Raw genomic sequence first — 10,562 nt, forward strand, 5'->3', positions numbered from 1 at the left:
ACACTCGTTCAAGTTGTTTGTAACATCCACCTAAAATTTTATTTTTTTAATATAATTTTTTAATTATTTTATTATATTTTATTTTATTTTAATTTTTTTTAAAAATTGAGTAAATTGATAAAAGATTAAATTAAAAATAATTTTGAGAAAAATGGGTAAAAATTTAGATTCTGTGAGTATTTTTAAAAGAAAAATAAAAAATCAGGGGTTAAAATATAATTTAAAAAAATTGTACCATATCAGATGCTCGGTCAACAATTCCGACCAACCAGGACGCGCCAAGTGGCAGAGGCGCTAAGGCGGGAGGTCACGCGGGGGGGAGCCATGTAGACGATCCGCGTGCGCGCAATCGAATGGCTGAGATCCGTTCCCACGCGTAAGGACATGCCAGATTGAATCGCAATGAACGGCTCAGATTCACTCTCTATTTAATCGCAATCAGACGGTCCAAATCAAAAGTGATAGATGACCCAGATTAAAAGCGAATGGGTATAAATAACTCCATCCGCACCCAAACCCTAACCTTAGTGGCTAGAACCCCTTGCCGGAAGACAACCCAGCCGTCGGAGAGTCGATCGCCGCCACCCGCCGCCGCACCAGAATCCTTTCCGACTGCCAAAAAAGGTAAAAAAAAATTTTTTTGCACGGAATTCAATTTTAAACCCGCCCATGGCTAAATCAGAGTGAAAGAACCGGCCAATTGGCCGAACAACACCGTCGAACCCCGGTGACGCCGCCGCGGGGAATTTTACAAACTGCCTCCGATGAGGCCCTTTTCGATTCCTGTTTCGTGTAATTTTTTCACCGTTGTGATCACCGTTTTCTTTTCTACAGGTTGATCGAAGCGAAATACCCAACTGCAATGTGAGCTGGAGGAGCCGCCGCATCGGAGAGCCCCACCGCCGGTGAGTTTTGATTTTTTGTATTTTTTCGGCCCACCGAGGCCCTTTAGCGTGTGTGCTCGTAGGAATAGATGTAAAATCGACCAAATTCGACCGAAATCAGCCAAAAATGGCTCACCCGAGGTGGACTGCCGCAGCGGGTGGCGGTGCCGTTGCCAGAGCACGGCGAAGCCACCGTGTCGGATTTTCGAAATTGGTCAAGTAGGCCTTGGGACTTATTTTTGAGTTTATTTGAGACATTTGTAGGTACTATAAGCGCGTTTTAGTTTTCGGAGAAAGATTCAGGGAACCCAAGGACCGCCCGTAGGCGCAGAAAATATTTATCTTTTCAGCGTCAAATCAAGTAAGGACTCCTCACCCTATTTCCTATCATAGATTTGAAGTTTGAGTAAATAACAATACGGTATTTTATACAAATCAAATAGATGTACATAATTAATTACGAATTGCTAATGGTGCCCGAACCGGATATTGTTCTCTGTTGATTTATTTTACAATCTAAAAGCATGATGGTATCTGGTTTATCTGCTTTATGGTTTAAATGTATGTATACCTTACCCTATCACTGTTTGATTTTAGAATTTGAAACATGATTGCATTACTGGATGCATGTTTATTTATTTATGTGATTATATTTGATTTGATAATGGAGACTAAGAAAAAACAGGAAAGGGGTGTGATCAAATAAACAGATAGTAAGGACAACCTTACTAGATATCCTGGGAGATGGTGGACGGACTGAGTACATAGGGAACCCTATCGTGAACGTTGTCTCATACTGGACGGGGTATGGAGACTTGGTAATTTAGCGGTCATAGCGGACAGGGTATGGAGACGACCCGCTTTACCCTCATACCGGACGGGATATTTAGGTTTAATGTCTTTGGCGCTCATATCGGACGGAGTATGCGGACGGCCCTGTAATTGGGATTATTAAGAGAAAGAATTCACGTGTAATGGAGACACCCCTATGAACCCCAATGGATACTAGTAGGCTGGTGAAGTGAGAAACGGTTATGATTTATTGTTAATGAATATGAATTTATGATATGTTCTATATTATTGATTATGCATGAAGTTATGGTATGATAAACGAATTTGCTAAATTTAGTACTCCATTAGTTGTTTTGATTTTCTACCAACATTTACTTCTGTGCTAGTGATATAGTGTGATATTCTTACTGGGCTAGTGTAACTCATCCTTTATTTAACTATTTCAGATCATGAGAACCTAATTCCAGAGCCCGATCCGCAAGAAGATTGCTAGTCGATGCTAGATACTTTCTATTTTCCATTACTTTCTTATTTCTCATGTTTTTTTTAGAGAATTCATTCTGAAATATTTGTTTAGTACTTTTAAGTTCTTGTGTAAGGGATGTAAACCTTAACATTTTATTTCACTTCCGCACTTAAATTATTATATGTTTTCTTTTGGATTTTCGGGGTCGTTACATTGTTACTCTAATGTGATTACTTTAATTTAAAGAATGTAACGGTTATAAAATATTTTTTTAGTTTAAATATGTCATGATTTGTTGACTCTAAATCTAACTTAATCATTATAGTTCCACTAACACACTAAATGTAGCACCCGGAAAGGAGGAGAAAAAAAAAAAAAAAAAAAAAAAAAAAAAAGAGGGCGGCCACGTCAGCAGCCACGTCAGCAGGCCCAGTCAGCAGTCCCGGCCAACCAGGGCCTGCCACGTGGCAAGACCGCGTCACTCCAAAAGGAGCCACGTTGGCGATCCGCGTGGGTGCGATCCGACGGCCCAGATCAATCACGCGATCGGACGGCCCAGATTCAATCGCACGGACGGCCCAGATTCAATCAAAAACGAACGGCCCAGATTAAAACAAAATGAACGGCTGTGATCAAAAGGCAAGGGGTTATAAATAGAACCCCCACACCAGACCACAAACCCTAGCCGCCAGCCGCTCGCCGGAGAAGACGAACCAGAGGCCGACCGCCGCCACCCGCCGCCACTCGCCGCCGCACCGGGGAAATTTCCGACCGCCGATCGAGGTAAATTTCATACCCCCGACTCGTTTTTCCCCACTGATTCCTCCTATGGCCAAATCGAACCCGAAATCCCGGCCAAACGGCCGGAATACGCGGCCGAAGCCCAGCGGCGCCGCCGCGCCCCCTCTCGGTTTTTGCCTCCGACGAGGCCCTTCCCGGCCTCCGTTCGATGCAATTTTTATATCACCGTGATCACCATTCTTTTCTCTACAGGTTGACCGGAGCCGAATCACCAAAACACGAACCTCGCCGGAGAGCCGCTGCACCCGAGAGCGCCGCCGCCGGTAAGCTCCGTTTTTCCGTGAATTTTTGGCCCCCCGAGGGCCCTAGGGCTGTTTTCTGACAAGGACCAATGCGAGTGTGGCCGAATTCGGCCGAAAACGGCCGAAAACAGTCAACCCGAGGCGACTCGCCGCCGCCAGCGGCGGCGCCGTCGCCGGAGCACGGCGGAGCCGCCGTGCCGGAGTTGCGATTTGGTCCGAAAGGGGCCCTGGGCCTAATTTGGATTTTTTTTGGAACACGTGCAGGTACTGTTAGTGTGTTTCAGTTCCCCGGGAAAAATTCAGGGAAAATTAGGGAAGGCCTGCAGGCGCACTGTGAATCGTATTCGGATCTCGAAAACAAGTAAGGACCCCTCACCCTATTTCCTATCACGGTATTAAAGTTCAAAATGATAAAACGGTATTTCTTGAATTAACGCATGTGTGAAATTGCTTAAGGTTGCTAATGGAGCCCGAGTCTAGTGTGATAGATGATTTACTGTTATTTGGCCTGTTTTACAGCTTTAAATGCATTATGGGGTTTGATGTGTTCATTTTATAGTTTCGAATGCATATATTACTGTTTTATTAATTATGGGTTGAATGACTGAAGAACTGATACTGTATGTTGTCTGTTCGGCATGAATTACGATTTGCTTGTTTAAATGTGAATTGATGATGCTTATTGAGGAAAAAGGGAAATGAAAGATTGTATAGACTGATAATTGTATTATGGGGGTCAGCCTGACTAGATATCCTGGGAGATGGTGGACGGACCGGGTCCGTAGGGAACCCTACCGGGATTGTGGTCTCACATGCCGGACGGGGTATGGAGATCTTATGGTTTAGGCGCCCATACCGGACGGGGTATGGGGACGGCCCGTTTCACCCTCATACCGGACGGGGTATTGAGGTTTATGGTTTTGGCGCCCATACCGGACGGGGTATGGGGACGGCCCGTTTCACCCTCATACCGGACGGGGTATTGAGGTTCATGGTTTTGGCGCCCATACCGGACGGGGTATGGGGACGGCCCTGGAAACTGATTATGAATGTTAAAGGTTAACGGGTAGCGGGACCCCTATGGACCCCCACGGATACTAGTAGGCTGGTAAATGAGAAAAAGATATGTTGTACAATGATTGAATTACAAGAGGCGTGATAAGTGTTATGTTTTACAGCTTAGATTATTCGATGATTATGATGATGTTATTGTTTTTCTCATATTGTTTTCATAAATTCCACCAAGGTAAGTGGATGGTAAAAGTTTTATTATTGATAAAAGGTTTTATTGTAAATTATGCTCCATTGGTCTTTTGTGTTTTTCTACCCACCTTTACCTCCGTGACGGTGAGATATCGTGATGTTCTTACTGGGCTAGTGTAGCTCACTCCTTATTTAACCATTTCAGATCAGGAAGACATGGTTCCCGAGCCCGTTCCGCAGGAGGACGACGAAGGGGATACCTAGAGACTCTGTAGTCATACTCATAGTTTTATTTTCGAGTTTCTCTCTTAGTTAGTTTAATCTTTTATATTTTAAGTACGTTTCTGGTTTTTCGTGTAAGGGATGTTAACTGAAATTTTGATCTCGCTTCCGCATTTGATATATTTAAATACTTATTTCATTTTAATATTTACGGGGCTGTTACACTAAATCTAAATGGACAAGTTGTTCCATTGATGTTAACTCCTGAACAGATGATTTCGAACCATAATCTATTTCTTTATTTCATAACTGTTGAAAAGATTCTTTTGAAATGTTATCCAATTATAACTACTGAACACGTGTTTCGAGAGCCATCTCTGTTTGCTTCAAAGTTTCTGTAATACCATTGATTAATTAATTTTAATGTAATTAAAATTAGTGTATAAATATAATTTTTTTATTTTTATTTAATATAAAAGTGAAGAAAATTAAATAGATGATGAAATTGAAAACAATTTTGAGAAAAATTGGTGAAAATTTGGGTTCTGAGATATTTTTGAAAGAAAAATCAGAAACTGGGGTCAAAACATAATTTAAGAAAATTGTACTACGTAGGATGCCCAGTAAGTAACTCCGACGAATCGGAGCACGCCGCGTGGCAAAGGACACTAACGCGGTGCCACACGGGAGGCCATGCTGGCGATCTGCGTGCTTGTGATCGGACGGTCCAGATTTGTTCCTGCGCGCATGGACAATCCGGATCTATTCTCTCCCCAGACACGATCGGACAGTCAAATTTAAACACGATGAACGGTCCATATCCACTTTCAATTTAAACGTGATCAGACGGTCTAGATCAAATCCCGATGAACGGCTCAGATTCACTTCCTATTTAATCGCGATCAGACAGTCCATATCAAACTCGATGGATGGCTTAAATTAAAAGGGAATGGATATAAATAACCTTTTTCACACCAAACCCTAACCCTAGCCGCAAGACCCCACCCTCCTGCCCCTCCCGCACTGGAGAAGAAGACCCAGTCACCGGGAAGGAAGCCGACCGCCGCCACCGCCATGCCGAAGCCACTTCCGAACGCCAAAAGAGGTAAAAATTTTCTCATTTGCTCGAAATTTGATTTTAAACACTCCCATGGTCAAATTGGAGCAAAAGGATCTGCGAATTGGCTAGAAACTGCAAACAAAGCCCGGAGGCACCGCCGCGAGAAAATGCAAAAATCATCTCCGATGAGACCCTTCCCAATTCCCGTTCTGCGTAATTTTTTCACCATTGTAATCATCATTTCATTCTCTACAGGTTGACCGAAGCAAAACACCTAACCGCGAAGGTGAGCCGGCGGAGCCGCCGCTCCAGAGAACCCTGTTGCCGGTAAGTTTCATTTTTTTGACTTTGTTTGGCTAATCGATGCCCTTTAACGTGTTTTCTCGCAAGGATTGGTATAAAAGCGGCCAAATTCGACCAAAAACAGCCAAAAATAGCCGACCTGAGGCATACCGCCATCACAAGTGGTGGTGCCGTTGCCAGAGCACAGCGGAGCCGCTGTGCCGAAATTCCAAAATTGGCCAAAGATGATTCTTAACACTGATTTTGGATTTTTTGAGATATTTCTAAGTACTTGAAGTACCTTTATTCTCCGAAAGAAAATTCAAGAAACCGGGGGATCGCTAGTTGGTACAGTCAAAAGTTTAGTATTTCGGACATCAATTTTTGTAAGAATCTCTCACCTTATTCCATGTTATGGAATTGAAGTTTAATTTTAAATAATATGGTATTTTATGAAACTTAGATAACATTCATAATTAATCACAAGTTGCTAATGGAGCTGTAATTTGTTATTTACTATTGTTTGCTATATTTAACCAATTGCCTGATTTTACAATTTCGAGTGCATGATAATATACTGAAATTGGTATGATGATCCGGTTGTATTCCTTTGATGCATACTTTGCTTGTTTTATGTAGTTACGGTTGAAATGGGGAAACTAAAAATTAAAGGTAAACGAGAAATTTTTTATTTAAGTGTATGAATGAAACACTAGCCTTACTGGATATCCTGAGAGATGGTTGACGGACCGGGTATATAGGGAACCCTACCGTGAACGTTACCTCATACCGGATGGGGTATCAAGATTTGGTAATTTGACGCTCATACCGGATGGGTTATGGGGACGATCCGTTTCACCCTCATACCGGATGAGGTATTGAAGGATGGTATCTTTTAGCGCTCATACCAGATGGGGTATGGGGATGACCCATTAATTAAAAATGTAAAAAAGAGGGTTCACGTGTAGTAGGGACATCCCTATGGACCTCCACGGATACCAGTAGACTGATAAAAGGGAAGGTTGTTATCCCGACTGATCGTATATGAAATTATGATATGTGTTATATTATTGACTCAGTAGGTTGTTTTAGGTAATCTCGCTACGGTAAGTATGCGGTAAATAATTTTATTTATGATAAACGAATTTATTTAAATTAAGAGCTCCATTAGTTATTTTTATAATTTCTACCAATATTTATTTCTGTGTCGGTGAGTAGCGTGATATTCTTACTGGGCTAGTGTAACTCACTCTTTTATTAACCATTTTAGATCAAGAGGATCAGGATCCAAAGCCCGATCCACAGGAGGGTTACGAGTAGGACGTTTAGTTTGTTTACTTTTAGTTTATTTCTTTGGTTATTAGTTGTTATTTAGAAGGGTTATTCTCGTAAGCCTTATTTGATACTTTCAGATTATTGTGTAAGGAATATAAACCCTAACTATTTATTTCCCTTCTGCACTAAATTTATAATTTATCTCATTTGGAGTTTCGGGTCATTACAATTTCAACAACAAGATTTTCTATAATATCTAATCTTTGAGGAGATTCCATAACTGCAAGTGATCCAGACACCTTCAATCTCGCTCCACTACAGAGTGATTCGAAGCTCCAATTAACCATCTACCAAGAATATTATTAGCAAAGATAGCCAAAATACTAAATATGAAGAGGTAGAATAAGTTGCTTGTTGATAATGTTAGAATTAATGAAACAAGAAGTACAATTGTCCACTCACAGGGAAGCAAAGGCTCCAAGAACTTGGAAATAAGGGAACCATGATTGGCTATCCAGAAAGCAAGAGTAGTATTAAGGGCCTTTTGTTCGTTTGTATATCAAGGCGTTTGAATCTTTTACACCTTTTTTAATAAAGCTACAAATATAAAAATAGAATTTTATTTACCAAATTCATTTATTCCCTTTCCCCAATTTTTGGCGATAAAAGTAAATGATATTATTTTTACTTGGTAGTTGCCTGTACAATTATTGAAATTAAAAAAAGGTATAGAAATGCATGCTGCTTCCATCTTATGGATGGATAGAAATAATATCATTATTTCGCCAATTACATTGACTAAAATCTCAAGTTTTAACGAAGTCATTTAGAAATAACATTTTTCTTTTCAAAAAATACCAACATATCCATATGGTGAATGGATCCGATATGCAATCACTGTGTTTGGTTGAGAGATTGAGATCTACTAAGAATATCTTACTGTTATATATGATTTGTTAAAAGATAATTAAGAAACAGAGTTAGGGGCATTGAGTTTACTCAAGAGTAAACTCCCTCATATGTATAACCATATAACCCTATATAAATCTTAGCAGATTCTTTAAATCAAACTAAGGTAAAAGTTGTAGAGACCCGGAACTTAAATGAAAACAAGGTCATAAATTAAATGCAGAAGTGTATAATAACGTTAAGGTTTACATTCCTTATACATGAATTAGCATGCCCAATAGGGCTACATAAATATCCATTTCACGGCAGTTCATAAAAAAAATGTAAGAACATATGAAAATAGTAAATAAATGTTATAGGGAGGTTAACCTCCACTAGCTCTTGATAGGATCCGGGGGGACTCCTACTCACAGCCCTCCTGCTGATCACGATCTGAATTTTAATCTTCTTGATCTGAAATAGTTAATAGGGGAGGGGATGAGCTACACTAGCCCAATAAAAATATCACACTACTCACCGATACAGAAACTAAAGGTTGATAAAAATCATAAAAATAGCCAATGGAACTCTTAATTTAAGTAAATTCATTTATCATAAGAAAAATAATTTATTGCATACTTACCGTTTTGAGATTTTCAAAATCGACCTATAGAGGCAATAACTCAAATAAAATTATGATTTCATATCAAGTGAGTAAGAATAACAACTTTCCTTTTTATTTGTTTACTGGTATCTCTAGAGGTTCATAGGGATGTCCCACTACACGTGAACCTAATATCTAAACTTGTCAACTAACGACCGTCCTCATACCATGTTCGGCATGAGCGTAAAAACTACCATTCCTCAATACCCCATCTGGTATGAGGGTGAATCAGATCGTCCCCATACCCCATCCGGTATGAGCGCCAAAAATATGATCCCTTGATACCCCTTCCGGTATGAGGTAACGTTCACAGTAGGGTTCCCTATGTATACGGTTTGTCCACCATCTTCTAGGATATCCAGTAAGACAACCATTCATTAATTCACATAACCAAACAATTTTCTGTTTGTATATTAATTTTTAATTTTATAAATCAACCGTAAATTACACAAGACAAGTAATATATATATTAGGGAAGCACAACTGAATTATTTAACCATTTCAGTATACTATCAAGTATTTAAAGCTGTAAATTTAACAATCAGTTAAACATGACAAATAAATAACTAACTGATTTAGGCTCCATTAGTAACCTGTAATTATTCTCAAAATTTTTTAAATTACACAAAATACCATATTATTGATTATTAAGCTTCAATTCCATAACAGAGAATAAGGTAAGGGATTCTTACTCGAATCGATGTCCGAAACATCAAACTTTCTACTGCGTCTACTGGTGCTTCCTGGGTTTTCTGAATTTTACTGCGGAGATTAAAACACGATTTACGTACCTAAAAATACCCGAAAGACTCAGAATCGATGTTAAAAATCCTTTCTGGCCAATTTTAGGGTTTTGGTACGGCGGCATCGCCGTGCTCCGGCGGCAATACCGCTTCCTGCGACGGTAGTTTATCTCAACCTAGCCATTTTCGGCTACCTATATACATATTTCTGCGAAAAAACATATTAGGGAGCCTCAGTTGGTAGAAAAAAATCAGAAAACGGAAACTTACCGGTGGTGAAGTTTTCTAGGTGCGGCGGCTCCGCCAGCTCACCTTCACGGGTGGCCTTGTTTCTTCGGTTAACCTATAGAAAACAGAATGGTGAACACAATGGTGAAAAAATCACATGAAATGAAAAATGATAAGGGGCTCATCGGAGGCAGTTACGAGTTTTGCCCGCGATTTTCGACCCACCCGCCATCTGTTTTGCTCCGATATGGCCACAGGGATGCTCACAATTAAATTTCGAGCAGGTAGAAAAATTTCTTACCTTTTTTGATAGTCAGAGGTAGCTCCAGTGTGGTAGCGGTCGGCGGTCGGCTACCTTCTCCAGCGACTAGTTATTCTTCTTTGGCAAGAGGCTGTCGGCTAGGGTGCATATTCGATGTGATGCGAAATATTTATACCCATCTCGCATTCATTTAGGCCGTTCATTGCATTTGATTTCGATCGTTCGATCGCGCATAAGGAGAAATGAATCTGGATCGTTCATCGCGTTTGGTCTCGACTGTCCAATCGCACCTAAGGGAGAAACGGATATGGACCGTCCATGCGCGCAGGATCGCTTTTGGATCGTCTGATCGCGGGGCATGCGAATCGCCAATGTGGCCTCCTGCGTGGCACCGAGTCAACGTGCCTTACCACGTGGTGCGCTCTGATTCGTCGAGGCCGCTAACAGGGTGGCCCTACGTGGCCAAATTTTCTTTATTTGTATTCTAACCCCTAATTTCTGATTTTTCTTTAAAAAACACCATTCGAACCCAAATTTTCATCCTTTTTTT

The sequence above is a fragment of the Carica papaya genome, chromosome 1, assembly GCF_054855325.1.
Source record: "Carica papaya isolate Zhongbai chromosome 1, ASM5485532v1, whole genome shotgun sequence".
NCBI classification, from domain to species: Eukaryota; Viridiplantae; Streptophyta; class Magnoliopsida; order Brassicales; family Caricaceae; genus Carica; species Carica papaya.